This window comes from Mesoplodon densirostris, chromosome X (genome assembly GCF_025265405.1).
Source record: "Mesoplodon densirostris isolate mMesDen1 chromosome X, mMesDen1 primary haplotype, whole genome shotgun sequence".
NCBI classification, from domain to species: Eukaryota; Metazoa; Chordata; class Mammalia; order Artiodactyla; family Ziphiidae; genus Mesoplodon; species Mesoplodon densirostris.
In genome coordinates this window covers 28,901,556-28,920,320 of record NC_082681.1, presented here as the reverse complement: position 1 = coordinate 28,920,320, position 18,765 = coordinate 28,901,556, and positions in this window count along the sequence as shown.

Genomic DNA, 18,765 nt, shown 5'->3' with positions numbered 1-18,765 from the left:
TTTTTGGAAGAGTTTGAGAAGGATGGTTGTTAGCTCTTCTCTAAATGTTTGATAGAATTCACCTGTGATGCCATCTGGTCCTGGACTTTTGTTTGTTGGAAGATTTTTAATCACAGTTTCAATTTCATTACTTGTGATTGGTCTGCTCATATTTTCTATTTCTTCCTGGTTCAGTCTTGGAAGGTTATACCTTTCTAGGAATTTGTCCATTTCTTCCAGGTTGACCATTTTATTGGCATACAGTTGCTTGTAGCAGTCTCTTAGGATGCTTTATATTTCTGCGGTGTCTGTTGTAACTTCTCCTTCTTCATTTCTAATTTTATTGATTTGAGTCCTCTCCCTCTTTTTTTTTGATGAGTCTGGCTAATGGTTTATCAATTTTGTTTACCTTCTCAAAGAACAAGCTTTTAGTTTTATTGATCTTTGCTATTGTTTTCTTTGTTTCTATTTCATTTATTTCTTCTCTGGTCTTTATGATTTCTTTCCTTCTGCTAACTTTGGCTTTTGTTTGTTCTTCTTTCTCTAGTTCCTTTAGGTGTAAGGTTAGATTGTTTACTTGAGATTTTCCTTGTTTCTTGAGGTAGGCTTTTATAGCTATAAACTTCCCTCTTAGAACTGCTTTTGCTGCATCCCATAGGTTTTGGATTGTCGTGTTTTCATTGTCATTTGTCTCTAGGTATTTTTTGGTTTTCTCTTTGATTTCTTCAGTGATCTCTTGGTTATTTAGTAATGTACTGTTTAGCCTCCATGTGTTTGTGTTTTTTACGTTTTTTTCCCCTGTGATTCATTTCTAATCTCATAGCGTTGTGGTCAGAAAAGATGCTCGATATGATTTCAATTTTCTTACATTTGCTGAGGCTTGATTTGTGACCCAAGATGTGATCTATCCTGGAGAATGTTCCATGCGCACTTGAGAAGAAAGTGTAATCTGCTGTTTTTGGATGGAATGTCTTATAATATCAATTAAATCTATCTGGTCTATTGTGCCATTTAAAGCTTCTGTTTCCTTATTTATTTTCATTTTGGATGATCTGTCCATTGGTGTAAGTGAGGTGTTAAAGTCTCCCACTATTATTGTGTTACTGTTGATTTCCTCTTTTATAGCTGTTAGCAGTTGCCTCATGTGTTGTGGTGCTCCTATGTTGGGTGCATATATATTTATAATTGTTATATCTTCTTCTTGGATTGATCCCTTGATCATTATGTAGTGTCCTTCCTTGTCTCTTATAACATTCTTTATTTTAAAGTCTATTTTATCTGATATGAGGATAGCTACTCCAGCTTTCTTTTGATTTCCATTGGCGTGAAATATCTTTTTCCATCCCCTCACTTTCAGTCTGTATGTGTCCCTTGGTCTGAAGTGGGTCTCTTGTAGACAGCATATATATGGGTCTTGTTTTTGTATCCATTCAGCAAGCCTGTGTCTTTTGGTTAGAGCATTTGAGCCATTCACGTTTAAGGTAATTATCGATATGTATGTTCCTGTGATCATTTTCTTAATTGTTTTGGGTTTGTTTTTGTAGGTCCTTTTCTTCTCTTGTGTTTCCCACTTAGAGAAGTTCCTTTAGCGTTTGTTGTAGAGCTGGTTTGGTGGTACTGAATTCTCTTAGCTTTTTCTTGTCTGTAAAGCTTTTGATTTCTCCATCGAATCTGAATGAGATCCTTGCTGGGTAGAGTAATCTTCGTTGTAGGTTCTTCCCGTTCATCACTTTAAATATGTCTTGCCACTCCCTTCTGGCTTGTAGAGTTTCTGCTGAGAAATCAGCTGTTAACCTTATGGGAGTTCCCTTGTATGTTATTTGTTGTTTTTCCCTTGCTGCTTTCAATAATTTTTCTTTGTCTTTTATTTTTGCCAATTTGATAACTATGTGTCTCGGCGTGTTTCTCCTTGGGTTTATCCTGTATGGGACTCACTGCGCTTCCTGGGCTTGAGTGGCTATTTCCTTTCCCATGTTAGGGAAGTTTTCGACTATAATATCTTGAAATATTTTCTCTGGTCCTTTCTCTGTCTCTTCTCCTTCTGGGACCCCTATAATGGGAATGTTGTTGCATTTAATGTTGTCCCAGAGGTCTCTTAGGCTGTCTTCATTTCTTTTCATTCTTTTTTCTTTATTCTGTTCCTCAGCAGTGAATTCCACCATTCTGTCTTCCAGGTCACTTATTGGTTCTTCTGCCTCAGTTATTCTACTATTGATTTCTTCTAGTGTAGTTTTCATTTCAGTTATTGTATTGTTCATCTCTGTTCTTTAATTCTTCTCGGTCTTTGTTAAACATTTCTTGCATCTTCTCGATCTCTGCCTCCATTCTTTTTCCAAGGTCCTGCATCATCTTCACTATCATTATTCTGAATTCTTTTTCTGGAAGGTTGCCTATCTCCACTTCATTTAGTTGTTTTTCTGGGGTTTTATCTTGTTCCTTTATCTGGTACATAGCCCTCTGCCTTTTCATCTTGTCTATCTTTCTGTGAATGTGGTTTTTGTTTCACAGGATGCAGGATTGTAGTTCTTCTTGCTTCTGCTGTCTGCCCTCTGTTGTCACTGTCTTTTTATTTGCTATATAATATTGTTAGGATAAAGCTGAGACTGGGAAGCATGGGGAAAGGTAACTGGAGAAAAGGAAAAGGTGAAGGAATAATTGCTCTGCATAGGCACAACTAAGGCACAGATTTCTTCACAGGACACTGGTCCAGAAAATCAGCATAATGTTTTCAAGGTTCATCTATACTGTAGCATATGTCAGTACTTCATTCCTTTTTATGACTGAGTAATATTCTGCTGTATACATATTCCACATTTTAAAAATTAATTTTTATTGAAGTATAGTTGATTTACAATGTTGTGTTAATTTCTGCTATATAGCAAAGTAATGCGGTTATACATATATATTCATTATTTTTTTAACATCTTTATTGGAGTATAATTGCTTTACAATGCTCTGTTAGTTTCTGCTTTATAACAAAGTGAATCAGCTATACATATACATATATCCCCATATCTCCTCCCTCTTGCTACATTCTTTTTTAAATATTCTTTTCCATTATGGTTTATCATAGGTTATTGAGTATAGTTCCCTGTGTATATTCCACATTTTTAAATCTATTGATAGGGCCATTTGGGTTGTTTCTACATTTTATTTATTGTGAATAGTGCTGCTGTTAACATTCACATGCAAGTACTTGATTAAGTTCCTGTTTTTAATTCTTTGGGGTATATACCTAGTAGTGGAACTGCTGGGTCATATGGTAATTTTATGTTAAACTTTTTGAGAAACTGCCAAACTGCTTTCCACTGGACTGCCACATTTTACATTCTCACCAGCAGTCTATGTGGGTTCCCATTTCTCCACATCCTCACCAACTCTTATTATTAATATATTTTTTAAAATTATACTCATTCTAGTGGGTATGAAGTGGTATCTCATTTTGGTTTTAATTTGCATTTCCCTAATGATTAATGATGTTGAACACCTTCTCGTGCTTGTTGGCCATTTGGATATCTTTCTTGGGGTAATGTCTATTCAGATCCTTTGCCCATTTTTTTCATTGCGTTTTTCTCCTTTGGTTGTTGGGTTAGACCTTTCTTGTTCTTCAGTTTCTCCATTACTACCTTCTTTTATGGTTAACTGATTTTTTTTCTAGAGTACAATTTTGATTCCCTTCTTGGCTTTTTTTCCCCTGTATATTTTAAAGTTTCTTTCTTTAGAGTTTACCCTAGAGATTACAGTTAATATCTTAATTTTATATCAATCAAGTTTGAATTAATACTAATTTAGTATTAATAAAATCAGTAGTATACAAAAACTGCTCCTTTACATCTCTGTGCCCCTGCATTGTGTTGTTATTTTCATAAATTACATCTTTATATATTGTGTGCCAATTAACAGGGCTTTGTAATTATTAATTTACACATTTTTCTTTTAAATCATATGGGGACAGAAAAGAATGATAAAAAGGAGTTAGAAATCATATATGCAATATCACTGGCTTTTATGCTTACCTATGTAGCTTCCTTTACTATTGTTCTTTATTTCGTCATGTATCTTTGGATCATTGTCTAGTGCGCTTTCATTTCATTCTGTAGGATTCACCTTAATATTTCTCGTATGGCAGATTTACTGGTGATGAACTCCCTCAGTTTTTGTTTATCTGGAAATGCCTTAATTTTTTCTTCACTTTTCAAGGATAGTTTTGCTAGATGTAGAATTACTGGTTTACATTATTTTTCTTTCAAAACTTTAAACATGTCATCCTACTTCCTCCATGGTTTCTGCAGAGACATTGGCTATTAATCTTTTGAGGCTCCCTCATATGTGATGGTCTGCTTCTATCAAGATTCTCTCTGTCTTTTGACAATTTGACTTATGTTTCTTGCTGTGAAGCTCCTTGAATTTATCATGACTGGGTTTAGTTAAGCTTCTTGGATGTGCAGATTCATGTTTTTCATCCAGTTTGGGAAATTTTTGGCTATTATTTCCAACATTCTTTGTGTTCCTTTCTGCCTCTACTCTCCCTCTGGGAATCTGTTTATGCATATGTTGGTACATACTGGAAGGTGTCCCACAGGCTTCTTAGGCTCTATTAATTTTTCTTTACTCTTTTCTCTTTCTGCTTCTCTGACTGAATAATCTCAACTGACCTATCTTTAAGTTTGCTATTTCTTTCTTCTACTTCCTCAATCAGCTGCTAAACCCCTCTAGTGGATTTTTCATTTCAGTTTCCATTTGGTTTTTTATAATTTCTATCTCTTCCTTGATAGTCTCTATTTACTGAGACATTGTTCTACTGGTTTCCTTTAGTTCTTTGTCCATGGTTTCCTTAAGTCTTTGAGCATATTTGACAGTTCGCTTAAAGTCTTTGTGTATTAATTCCAACACTTAGGCTTTCTAAGGAATGGTTTCAATTTTTTCCCTGTGGATGGGCCATACTTTCCTGTATCTTTGCATTCCTTGGAAATTTTTTTTGTTGAAAACTGGGCATTTTGAATATTATAGTGTGGCAATTCTGAAAAACAGATTTTCCACCCTACCCAGAATTTGTTGTTGTTGCCTGTTGTGGGTTTTTCTAAACTATTTTCATAAAGTCTGTATTCTTTGTTATTTGTAGCCCTGAAGCCTCTGTTCTGTTAGCTTAGTGGTCAGCTGGTATTCTGACAGAGTTACCTTAAATGCCTACAGCCAACAAAAGATAAAAGGAAGAAAAAATAATAAAGAAAGAAAAAGGACTACTCTCCTAGTCTTTGCAGGTTGGTTCTGTGTTGGGGTTCTCCTTCAGTGCTTAGCCAGGCTGTTTACAACTCTTAGTCTTTACTTCCTACTTCTATAGAGCCTGAAAGCTAGCCAGACACTAAAGCTTAGGGTCTTCTCTGGTCTTCTATGAATATGCATCCCACGTAGGGCATGTGTATGCATTCCTCGATTCCCTGGTATACATGGGAGCTTGTTAAAGCCTTTATTCCCACATGTAGCTCCTTTCCCAACCTCTTCCTTCCAAGACTTCCTGGTTTATTTCTTGTTGCAAATGTTCCTTTCCCAGACTGCTTCAGCTCATACCTGTACCTTTTTGAATGCTTTTGCCCAGTAAACTGCCCTAGCACTGGGAACTCAGAGTTGGGCAAAACAAAGGGTAGCTGGGCTCTGGTTCTTGAGAGAAATGCCTTACAGGTCAAGGCCCAATTTTTTGAGAATAAGGTCCGTATTGCTCCCTCTGGCATTAGCAATCTGCATCAGAGGTGCAGGCTGTGGTTTGCACAGCCACTGCTAGTCTGATGTGTGGGGGGTGGTGGGTGGGTGATTTAAAACAACACTGCACTCTATTACCACAAAGCAGCCTCCTCTTTCTTCAAATCTCTCCCTGGTTATTGTCAGTTTTCGATTTTATATTCAAGAGTTCTTCAAAAGTTGATTTTGGCAGTTTTTGCTGGGTCATTAGTTGCTTTTAAGGAGGATTCTTGTAGTCCTCTATTCTTCTATATTCAGTGACATTCCTCCCAGAAGCAGGATTTTTGTGCCTTATAGTAGACATTAGACAACCAAGAAAAAAATTTTAAATCAATGGCTGGAATAAGGCTCTTTAGATATTTTCAAGTCTTTCATTAATGGTACAGAGAGGTTACAAGATTCGTTAGATTCTTATACCCTGTTCATGCAAGGATGGGAGTGTCTCTAAGATGTTTTTTTAACCAGTTAGAGCCAATTTTTATATTTATCATTCAAGTTAGCAGGCATCAATGAAACAAATTTTTGACATTTGTTATGCTAATTACCAAAGTATAGGTTCCGTTTCGGAGATATAGGTAACAGAAACACTTGTGGTCATCAGCTCTGTATTGTGGCCCTTTCTGCTATAACTCTGGCTCCCTTCCCCCATCTATATCCTGATGAGGGCAAATGACTGACCCTAGAAGTAAAGCTAAAACCTACTGTCCCATATATAATATCACACTGTGTATGCAGAAGTGTTATAAAGTTGATGGCAGACATCATACCACATATATTATGTTTCATACTCACAACAACCCCATGAAGTAGTAGTATAATTATCATCTCTACGTTATAGAGTAGGAAACTGAAATTTAGGGAGATAAAGTTATTTGTTTAGGAATGCCCAGCTAGTACTGCTAGAAGTTGGATTTTAACCCAGCTCCTTGAGACTCTACATATCTTAAGTATTACTTTATGACCCAAAGCATCTATTTTATGGTATTTTTTTTGGTCATGTGAAGAATGCTTTTAAAAACTTCTGAACACCAAATGTTTTTAATGGTTGGAGGCTAGCCCATAGGTAGAATGTGGTTGCCTGGCTTCATTACCTGCCTTTGGTCCTCTTACATGCTTGCCACATAGCAAGTCTCAGGTCCAAAGAAAGATTATGGGAAATGGGAGCAGTGGCCTCCTTTGGGGGGTGTCTGGGAGGATCTAGTTATGGCTTTAGTGCTTGTGTTGTCCTGCAGTGGACGATGAATTGGACTGGAGCATAACTTTCTTTTTCCCCTCTGCCCTGCCACTAGAGTACTGCAGTGCTTGCTGAGAATTTTAGTTCCTCTGGCCTGTCACAGGGCCCTAGGAGCATACACAAGATGAGATGCACTTATGTTTGATAGACATAGAGAAGGACAGTCTTTTAGGACAGACTACTAGTGATTGTTGACTGGAAATAGTTAGGAACATGAATTCAGTTTTGCTCTTGAAGTATCAGACGGGTATGTGTTCTCATTAGGGTTTTCCAGATGGACTTTCCACTGACTGAGGGGAGCATATTCAGCTTTCTAGTAACATCTTCAAGTTAACCCCAACAGAGTTAACTTTAAGAAGTGGCAGAAGACGTGGTCATCTACAGAATGAGATTTGAGGAAACCGCTGGCAGTGCATTACTCCCCCCAGTTCTGCTGTCCGTCATTCCACCATTTCTCAATTTGCACCTAGCAAAATGCCAAATTTGGTAGATTCTACTAAAGCCTTTTCAGAATAGACCCCCAACGAAAAGTGACTTCTTTTCCTTTTCATCAACTTTTGGAAGGCAGACAACAGCATAGGGATTGTCAAACTTACACTGAGGGAAATGAGGATGTCAGGAATTTTCCAGATGGCTTGAAATGAATGCAGGTGTGCCTGGAACTCTGCCATTGCTCTTCATCTTGAAATGGTAGTCAGTAAATGCACTTTTGGTGAACAATTCCAATTTTAAATATGCCAGTGGAATATGCTAGCTAAAGAAACCCAGCTATGAATCTGTTTATTCAGCAAATAAGTGTCCCTGTTTCTGAAATTTGCATTTTTATTTGGGTTCTTTAGATTCTTAAAGTGGTTTCAGAACTGTCATCACAAAAGAGAGTTAAAATAAGTAGAAAAGCTTATTTAGATGGTGTGAGTTGTAGGGGACCCAGAAGGAGAGAAGAGGAAAGATTTATACTGATGGCCTACGGGGTGTGTGTGTCTGCGTGTCTGTCTGGCAGGGAGAGGTAGCTAACATGTTTACTTTCTGCGAGGCACTGTGCTAAGTGTTTTTCGTGTATTATTTCATTTAATTCTGATGTCAACTCTAAGGTAGATACTATTCGTCTCCTTTTGCTGCTTAGAGAGGTCACAGTACAGTAGAGATTTGATTCTAGGTCACAGGAGACCCAGACCCAGATCTGGCTGTGTGACCTTAGGCAAATCACTTCTCTCAGGGCTTCAGTTTCCTCACCTGTAAAATGAAAGATTATCTTTTAAGTACTTTTAGCTGTGACAGCCTATGATTCTGCACCTGCGCTTCTTTCTACTTTTTTCTGGCTGTTGTTTCCTAAAGAGACAAAGGCCAGAAGTCAACAATGACCGACTTGCAAGTAGGAATATTTCAAAATGTAGCTTTACTGTACAACTGAGCTAGTGTCAGAGATGGCAGGTTACCATGGACAATATATTTGTTTAGGTTTTTGTGTTGTTATTAGCGGTAGTTTTTCATTATGTTTATATGAGTTCTCGACACTATTAAAATGCTTTGTTATCACCATTAGCTTTTGTTTTAAGAGAGATTGACACTTACAACATTTATAATAACTTTTTTCTTGACTAAATTTGGATTCCTTTAGTGCTTTTATTACCCCAAAGTGCCGTCCCTGTTGACTGGTATTTTATAGATTCAGTCATTCAGCCACACAAATTAATTGAGCATCTGCTATGTGCAAAATATTTTTCTAGGTACTGGAGATATATCAATGAACAACAACCCCCCCCACACATTTCTGCCCTCATGGAGCTTACATTTTAGTGGACTGGGCAAACAATAAACAAAATATAGTAGTTCATTGTACAGTATGTTAAATAAGTTCTATGGCAGAAAATAAAGCATGATAGGGGGTTTGGAGTTCTGAGTACAGTTGCTTACTATCTCCCTGGAAAAATTAGTGTTGGTTCTCATCAGGGCTGGTGGGTGGGTAACAGGAAATTCTGTTAGGTAACAGGAAATTCTTAATTCCTAGGCAATTAAGTGTGGACTTTGGAGTCAGATAAACCTATTTGAATTTACAACTCTGCTCCAAGCTTTATGACCTTGGGCGAATAATTTTACTTCATTGAGCCTTGTATCACTCAGTGTTGAATTAGAGAAGCAGAACCATTAGGAGTGATATAAAACAAAGGATTTATCATGGGGATTTGACCTTAGACAATTGTGGGAGCGGATTAAACAGTTCACATCAGGCTGTTGCTTCTGCATTTGGTGTTGGGCCTGAAGTCAGCAGGACAGATAGTCAGGAAAGAGGAATGTGAAGTAGAGGAGAGCAAGGTCAAACTAGAACTTATAAGGACCAGCTGGAACCCATGAAACAAACTGGAATCCACATCAATCTCTCATAATCTTTTAAGTCTCCAAATTCAAAGATGGGGGTGTCCTGCAGGAGAAGGTGGTGTGCTTCATTATGGAACTAAACTCACACCTGGCCCCTGAGTCAGAGGGGCTGAAGGAGGAGGCTTAGCAGTTGCTGGGGGCTCAGACACTGCCCCACTCCAAAAGCAGAGCCAGGAGAGAAGAGGCAGATGCCTAGGCTGGAATAGCACCTGGCACCCCGCCCCTACCATCTGGGCATAAGAAAATGATGGCTGCCACTTCACTTACATCTTTCAAATTTCATGCAAAATCTCGCTCATGGCCCTGATAAAATTATTTGGAATAAGGAAGGAAATTCTAGAGACCCTAGTTCCAGCTTAGCTAGGTTGACAGAATACGAATCCACCACAAGCCTATTTCTTAATTGGGATACTAATACCTAACTCATAGGATTGTTGTAAAAAATTAATGAGATAAAATTTGTGTAAAAGTATCTAGCGCATAGTGGGTTGTCAATTTTCTTCCTTTCTCCTACCCTTTGGCCAAGGGATAGCAGAATTTCAGGGCCTGTGGAGAAGGTTTTACTGTTTTGGGGTTGTTTGGGGAGTAGTACTGGGGGAGACTGGGAGGGGGACTTTTTAATCGCTAAACAATTATATCAGATTGCAAGCTGTCTGTTATGTCTACATTTGAGATTGGCCCTGTTTGAGGATGTGAACTGAAAGAGAAACTGAATGACCTAGACCACTGAAGATATATCCAGCATACAAACATACACACATGCAATGAAGATGGATTGGAAAAGATCACATAAGTTGGTGGAAGGCCAATATTTAATCAAGTCATAGTCTAGGAATGTCAGAGCTGGTAGGGAATGATGGGGAAACCGAGGCTCAGAGGGGGGCAGTTAATTTGCTAAAGGCGTAACTTGTTTGACCCAGGAACATTTTTTACAGGATTTTTTTTTAGAATCCTGCAGAAACAGTTAAATACATTTTAAGGACATTGTCGAAGACTCCATCCACTCTATTATTCAGCGTCCTCCATGTGACATCCCCACATGAGAAATTTTAGAACTAAGTGCCAGGAAAAAACTTTTTTTATCCTGAGGAACTGGTATGCTTTTATTCCTCATGGACAATACAAATCTGGTAAATAATCCTGCATGATCATATTGCTTTGGCTGCCAGGATGTTCAGAGCCAAATTTGAAGCTCCAACTTTATTAACCATGTAGGATTCTATGGCTTGAATATCTATGTCCTATTCTGCCCTCTGGCTTTGTGGCTTTTTTTTCTCCCAATTTTAATTTTTAGTTAATATAATTTTTACATGTAATGTGTTGTATGTATAAGTTTGTATACGTAAGTATGTATAAGTTGCCTCAAATCCTCTGTGGTATGAGGAAGGACATTAACATATAAACAGACGAATCCTATATTATTTTACCTCTGTGGTATAGTGAAAAAGCACTGGATTTAAAATAGCTTCTAGTCTAAGCGCTATCATTTTAATAGACTTCTTAGAACTTCAGTTTCCTTTGATCAGTTTGGATAGTGTAACCTCTGGCATCATTCAGATGATTATTAAAGAGGAGAGGTATCTGAAACCTATGTGATGATTGTCCCTGATTTATAAAAGGTGTGTGTGATTTGAAAGAAACATTTTACTCAATTCTGGATAGGAAACAAGGATTAGAGTAAGTTTTAAGATTAGTTAGAGAACAGTACTTAAAGTAAAATATATTCACTTATTTGATTTGATTTAAATTTTTTTTAGTTTTTCAAATTATCATACAGTAAAATTGACTTTTGGGGAAGTACACAGTTACATGAATTTTAGCACATGTATAGATTTATGTAAACCATCTCCCCAGAAACCTTCCTTGTGCTATCATTTTATACTCACACTCTCCTCCCACTCATATGCCTTGATTTTATTTTAAAATGTTCTACCCCAAATTTTAAGAGACTACATTAAGAAGATGAATTTGATTCAACCATTCATTTACTCTAGAGTTCCTACCAGATGCTCACCTCCATGGTTAGTTCTGCAGGCTATGTAAGAAGTATCATATGCAGACCAGGGCTTCAAGGATGTTACAGTATGGTTGGCAAGATCAGCTTAACACATTGGAAGCAATTAGAGGACCATAGAAGACACTGTATAAGCAAGTGCAAATCTGGCACAGATCAGGAGATGGGGAAACATCTGTCTAGGCTGGACTAAAGGCTTCTGCAATTGATGACACACAACTTGTATGTGTATATTTCTTTCTATGTGAGGACAGGTTGGAATGTATTTAGAAATGTAAAGAGTTAAGTTTTGCCTCTGAAAGTGATATAATAGTCTAAACAGATGAAAGGGAATCACATGCTTGTGAGAATATTTACAAAAGTCTTCAGACTCTACAGTCAAGGAAGTCTACCTAAGTACAAAAAATTATTATTTTACTTTTATAAGACGTGGAGAGACATATGACTGCCAAATGGCTTTGCTCTGTGTCCAGAGAAATTTAACAAAGCTGACATCCAGATATCTATTGCAGAAGTCTAACTAGAATTTTCCATTATGAATACAGTACATGTAAATTCTAAACATATGGCTCCCATCAGTGATCTATGAGGAGGTGATAGAATGTAGGTTGGGGAAGACAAGAGGAAGGCCAAGTCTCTGACGCTGAAGTGAGAGGCAGCTGGACACCATATGTGTGTGTTTGGACTTGGAGCCAGATTTATGTCGAGGGAAATAGGCAGTCACCTAAGCCTCGTGATTTGTAGGGTGTGGGGAAAGGATCTTCCTTTGCCAAATTCTTCTCCTACAGGCAAGCCCCAAGGCCTGAACTCCCCATTAGAGAAAGAAACAAAATATTGTTTGTTCTGGAGCCCCTCTCAAAAATGTAGGGAGCTGGATGGGGAGGGACACCAATACATTAAGGTGGAAACAGTTATCAGAGACTTGCTGGGGAGGGGTTTATCTAATTAGTCTAGCAGAACTAGAGGGAAGAATAGGACCCATGGGATAGGGTAGGGGTGTGTGTGTATGTGTGTCTGTATCTGTGTGCACGTGCGTGCATGCTAAGAGTCAGTGTGTTCACAAAAGCTGACCCCATACAGATTACAATGATAGTATTTAGTGCACATGTATATATCTCAACTCATTGACCATATGTTTGGTGTCTGCAATGGTTTACTCTCTGAGATATCAGGTTGATCGCAGAGATTTACTGAGAATTGATCGAGAAGATGGCCCACTGAAGCGTCGCTGTCCTGAACATCTCAAAGGGCTTTTTTTTTTTTTTTGAGGATGAGGAAGAAGTTTATTATCTTGATTACTGTGGCAAAAGTTTCATGACTATATACATATGTCAAATCTTATAACATTATACATATTACTTACTTTCAGTCATTGTATGTCAATTATACCTCAGTAAAGCTTTTAAACCCACACATATAAAACACACATTTTTTAAAAGCCTGGTCATGGGCTGAATTGTCTCCCCAGAATTCATATATTCAAGTCCTAACCCCTAATACCAAAGAATGTGACTATATCTGGAGACAGAGTCTTTAGAGAGGTAATTAAACTGTAATGAGGTTATTACGGTGGGGCTGAATCCAGTATGATGGGGTCTTCATAAGAAGAGGAAATTAGCACAGAGACACGCATGTATACAGAAAAAAACCTTGTAAAGACACAGGGAAAGACAGCTATCTACAAGCTAAAGAGTGAAGTCTTAGAAGAAACAACACTGCCAACATCTTGATCTCAGACTTCTAGCCTCCAGCACTGTGAGAAAATGAATTTTTGTTCTTTAAGCCACCCAGCCCATGGTGATATATTATGGAAGTCCTAGCAAACTAATATACCTGGTAAGAGATTCCACAATTTATATATGTAACTCACGCTCTCCATGTGGCTATAGCATGAGTGCTTTCTTTCCTATCTCAATGATTTCCAGAAAGTGGGGGCAAAGTTAGGAGTGTGAAGCCCATGATGTGAATGGAGAAATTAGCCATTACAGAAGTTGTCACTTCTCTACAAATAACCTAGATACTTTTAGGTTAGAAGCAGGACTGTCTGGTGTGTGCGATGCATGCCAGAAGCCCCACCCTTTCTAAGCAAATGAAGTGATGTGGAAAGCAAAGCTTTCTGATTGTGTCCTCTATACTCTGTACTCTAGGTATGGCCCAGCCTTGCACCCTGAAAACTGACCTTACTTCTTAAAACAAAATTGCCTCTTGGGTCTTCTTTCCAAGCTATTTTCAGCAATCAGTCCAACCTCACTAAGCTGGGAAAACATAAAGCTCCCAGTTTGAAAGTGAAGGAAAATGTACTCTAAGAAGCTATGAAGATGGGCAGGATCTCAATAAATGTTGGACTTGACTACTTGAAGTGTACAAGTAAAATCAGTCTAGAGTCTTGTCTAACCCTCAGAATATAGAAGGAGCATTGGACCTACAAAGAAGGCACTTTTTGGAACTTAAAATCTAAGGCCAAAAGGAATGCCATGTTCATCGACACTTCTTTGACCTAAAATAGTTAATTTATCATCTCACAATCCCATCTCACTTTGTTAATTCTACAACTGAGCCTTTTGTATTCAGGAAGAAATGTACTTCTCAGATTGGTTTGGGGTACAGAAAATCAACAAAACCCCATGTGGGTGTGGTGTTGGCCTTTCTGAGTTTAATGTTGGATGGAAAATTCAGATTACTTCTCCATGAGTCATCTGAAAAAATTGGATTTGCTCATTTGCAGGCGGAAAATTTAATGTGCCCATTAATTTCTTCAGACGATGACATTTAAAGGTGAAAGTGATAATGGTGCTGGGAAGGTGCCTGGTGATCATGATCTTTATGGTGCCAGGGCAGAGAACTACTGTTGCGGTCATGTGAATGGGCTTTGTCAAAGGCAGAAGCCAGGGTTCCCGGATGGTTTCCCAGTAGATTGATAATGGAAATTTCCCATTACAGCTGGTGGGCATGTGATGTATAAGAGATTAATAAATACAATTCTTGGGACCTGAAACCTACTTTCTGCCAGATGAATGGGTGTTTGTAACTTTTGGGTGGTATCTAGGGTTGGGGCCCCGCTGGCTTTCTCAGCAGCCTGCTCCATTTCCAGGGAAGTCAGGAAACTTTATTTCCACCCATGTCCCTCTTACTTGAATTTTGCTCATTTCTCCTTGATCAGTGTTTCATTTACAATGAGAACAGCTCCTCAGCGCTGTCCCCGTCCAACCCCTTCATGGACCATTGGACCATACTCCTCAAGCCTTCTATAGGCTAAATAACTTTCTGTAGTGACAACATAGGCTTTTCTCAATTCACTCCAGAAGAAATGAATCTTTAGGTTTCTTGCTTTTACAATAATAATGATAATAATAATAGCTAATAATCATCATTTTTAAAAAAGCTAACATTTATTGAGGGCAAATTGCCAGGTAGTGTGCTAAGGATTTTACATGTATTAGTTCATTTTATCCTCCCGATAATCCGATGGGGGTAGATATTATTATTTTGCCATTTTAAAGATTAGGAAACTGAGACTGAGAGTTAATTTTCCCAGGTTCACATACTCAGTTTAACCCATATCTTTCTGTGATGCTCTATAGCTTCTCTAGTTATTAAGAGTACTCTGGTTTTCGTGTATGTTAATTTTTCAAATATATATATATTTGTGTGTATATGCATAACACATACATATATGTGTATATGTAAGTATGTATGTAAATTTGCTAAATGAGTGCCATGCTACTTTGTGCCATGCTGAGGTATTAACACTTTTTAAAGGAAAGACTAGCTGACCTTCTTCTGTACTGAAATTATTCCCTCAGGAATATTCCATTTCTTTTTTCCATTAATAAGCTGCCTTGAAGAACAAATTAGTTCTATGAAGGATGCTACATTAAGTTTCAAAGTGCTAAATCCAAAGGAATTTTAATATTTTCACCTTTATTCTATCCACATGTCATAGTTGATAAAATTCTGCAGTAGCTCCTACTCTGTGCATTGCCTCCCAGTCCTAGGAAATGTCATGTGGTAACTAAGAGGAACCAATGCATATCCCCAGTGAATGGACCACAGGCCACTTTGCAACCCTTTATAGTCTGGTAGGAAGAATAAACTTAAGCATACACTGTAGGTGAAAACATCCCACGCTGCATGTGGCTTTTGTGCACTAAGTATATTTCCAGAGTTGCTCCTGGTCCTTGGAAGACTGAGGAATACAGATAGCAAAGTGGACATTTTTAGGGGGTTTAATAGTGTCTGGGAAGTCAGGGGTCCAGGATAAGCCATTCTGTTTAGGATTTGAAGGCAAGGACCCAAGGAGGATTAGAGGAGTTCCTGGAGTGGAATTCATTAGTTTTGTATTGGAATTGAGCTGCTGGCCCCAGATTGGCACTGCTGTGTGCCATGTTAGGCTGGGGGCAGAAGGAAGAGAAGCGACACTTGAATCCTAAGCTTGGCTTTGCCATTTTTAGGTGTGCAACCTTGAGCAAGTAAAGTCTTCCCTCTGGGCCTCAGTTTCCTCACTTATAAAGTGGGCATGAGACTACATATATCTCATAGGCTTGCTGTGATGATTAAACAAGTTAACAAATGGGAGACTGCTTTGAGTCTATAGGGAGCATTAGAAATGTTAGTAATTACTAACAATTATATTTTAGATATGTTGTATTCTATATGAAATTTCTTTATTAGCTTTTCTTTCTCAGAAACATCTATTACTTTCATAAGAATGTCTCACAGTATGGAATTGAAAATATTGTTTTAGCACCTGATAGTATTAAGTTTAGCCACTGATCCTCTTTTGTCTTAGCTACTCCTTCAGCCCACTTCTGAGCAGACCTAGGTTGGCCTTCCCCTGGTTAAGGACACTGTGTGAGCTTCTCAACTCTCTTAATTACTCTCCCTACCACCCACTTAGTCATTTGGCTTCAAAGTTTATGGCTTGCACTTAATCAGTAACCTAGGCCAGTGGTCTCCAAAGTGGAAGAAAGATGTATGGACCCCCAGGGGGTGTGCAAGATGACCTATTTGAGTATGGGGAAAACATTAAAATTTATATTGAATTTTTATCTCAAAACGAAAGAAATTAAGCCTTACTAAAGTTTAATCTTTGGATTGACGCTGCTCCCCTCACTTGGATCTCTGAGTTAGATGTGTCACATATATCCATCAGCACCATGAAGGAAGAATGAGTGCTTCACAATTCAAAGTGGTTCTCAGCAGTGGCCTCACTTGTTCTTGCTTTCAGTGTATTGCAACACGCTGTGGTCCACCTGTGCAGGGAGAATGTTATGGCTCATATAATCTTAAACAATAGAGTCTTTTGAATACTTTGTAGGCAGAATGACCATTGGAAATCTTTTGTACCACCCAGAGGGTTCACGAGTTATCTTGAGGAAAAGATTTGAAAAGTAGTGGAACTTAGAGACATTATACTCTTTTCTTTTAAACAAAAACGAGTATTCCACATTTGCTGACTTTTACTTGCTAAGTAGTTGGCAATAATATGATATCCAGAAGACATTATTTAAAACGAAAAAGACTTAATCTATCCCTTCAAGGTGACTTTTAATGAGTGAAAAGTAACTGCTTTTAAAAAAAGTGTATTTTAAAAATGGATACTGGAAAATGTTTTTATCGTTTATGTGGTTTTGTTGCTTTGTCACCTAAGAAAGATCTCTGGTATCTGCATAATTTTTAAAAATTGAAAAAATATTTCTAACCTCTTTAACTTTTCCAAATGAAGAATTTTGCAGGCATAACATCAGGAAATATGGAAATTTGCTAGACAAATACAACAAAAACCCTTGCATGATTGGAGTATGAAATCTTTAAAACCGCTTTTGTGATGATACATTAAGCACAGACAATGATGTACTTTTTCTGTTTGGATCTATGTGTCTTTGTGTCCTTTCTTTTTCAACCAAGATATCCAGTAAAACCTAGTATTGAAATAACCTAAATTTAGAACCAGTCCTTCAAATGGATATAAGATTTTAAAAATTAAGAACCTGTGTTGTCATATTGCTCTCATTTAATAAATTAAGCTGAATAATGCTTTTAAGTGAGAATGAAATTATTTTTGTACCATTAATAAAAATAGTCTTATTTCACTTATTTTTATGGAGGTATAGTTGATTTGCAATGCTATATTAGTTTTAGGTGTACAACATAGTGATTCAAAATTTTTATAGATTATATTCTATTTAAGGTTATTACAAAATATTGGCTATATCCCCTATGCTGTACAGTATATCCTTGTAGCTTATTTCCTTTATACATAGTAGTTTGTACCTCTTAATATCCTACCCCTATCTTGCCCCTCCCTCCTAAAGTTTTATTTTAAATACGACTGATTTTATCTTTTCTCATCCTATTAAAATTCATATTTTGTGTATGTTTATATCATGATATATGCAATCCATTAGTATAGTTGTAGTATGTATATATAATTTGTAAATAAATTTATATTTACTTTTTTTGGGACTATACACCTTTTTTTAACTTAATTGTGTTAAAAATTTGGAGGCCACTGAACTAGACTAACTAGACTACTTACTTGATAGGGAACATAACCTTGAATTGTCTGCCCTAGCTCTTATCAAGAGCCTGGCTGAGATAACTGACATTAGGTAAGGGACATGTTACCCACTCCCACCCCCTCCACTCCTGTAGGTATTATGTGTTCTATCCTTGGCTCAAGGTAGACCACTGAAAGGCTACATATCTAGGAGGTCTAAAGATGGGTTAAAGTGAAAGAGTAGAAGCTGGAAAGGTACTAGAGAATGAATATGGGTCAGTAACCAGAGAGGGAGAAATGTACCACCGTATGGTGAGACTGAAATTTTTTGACGCTCTCCATCTCCAGTTTGACCCACCTTTAATCCTTAGAAAGGTCATCCCAAGATAATATTCTACAGCACATCTCATTCTCCTTATGAACCTCCCTCCAGTCACACAAAGCACACAAGACCATAAAGAGGAATGAGAAGTGCTGAGCAGTATTATCTGGTATTGTTCCTTAATTGTTTTATGCACGTAAGCCCTGGATAATGGAGTAATAGTTAAAAGCAAGAACATCAGACATACCTTAATTTGAATCCTGATTCCATGGGTTGCTTGCTGACTGTGACTTAGGGCAAGTAATTTAACCAATTTTTTTGTTAATCTTTTTTTTTTTTTTTTTTTTTTTTTGCAGTACGCGGGCCTCTCACTGTTGTGGCCTCTCCCGTTGCGGAGCACAGGCTCTGGGCGTGCAGGCTCAGCGGCCATGGCTCACGGGCCCAGCCGCTCCGTGGCATATGGGATCTTCCCGGACCGGGGCACGAACCCGTGTCCCCTGCATCGGCAGGCGGACTCTCAACCACTGCGCCACCAGGGAAGCCCTGTTAATCTTTTTTTTGAATCGTAGTTCCTTCATCCACAAAATGAAGATACAGTTGTCCCC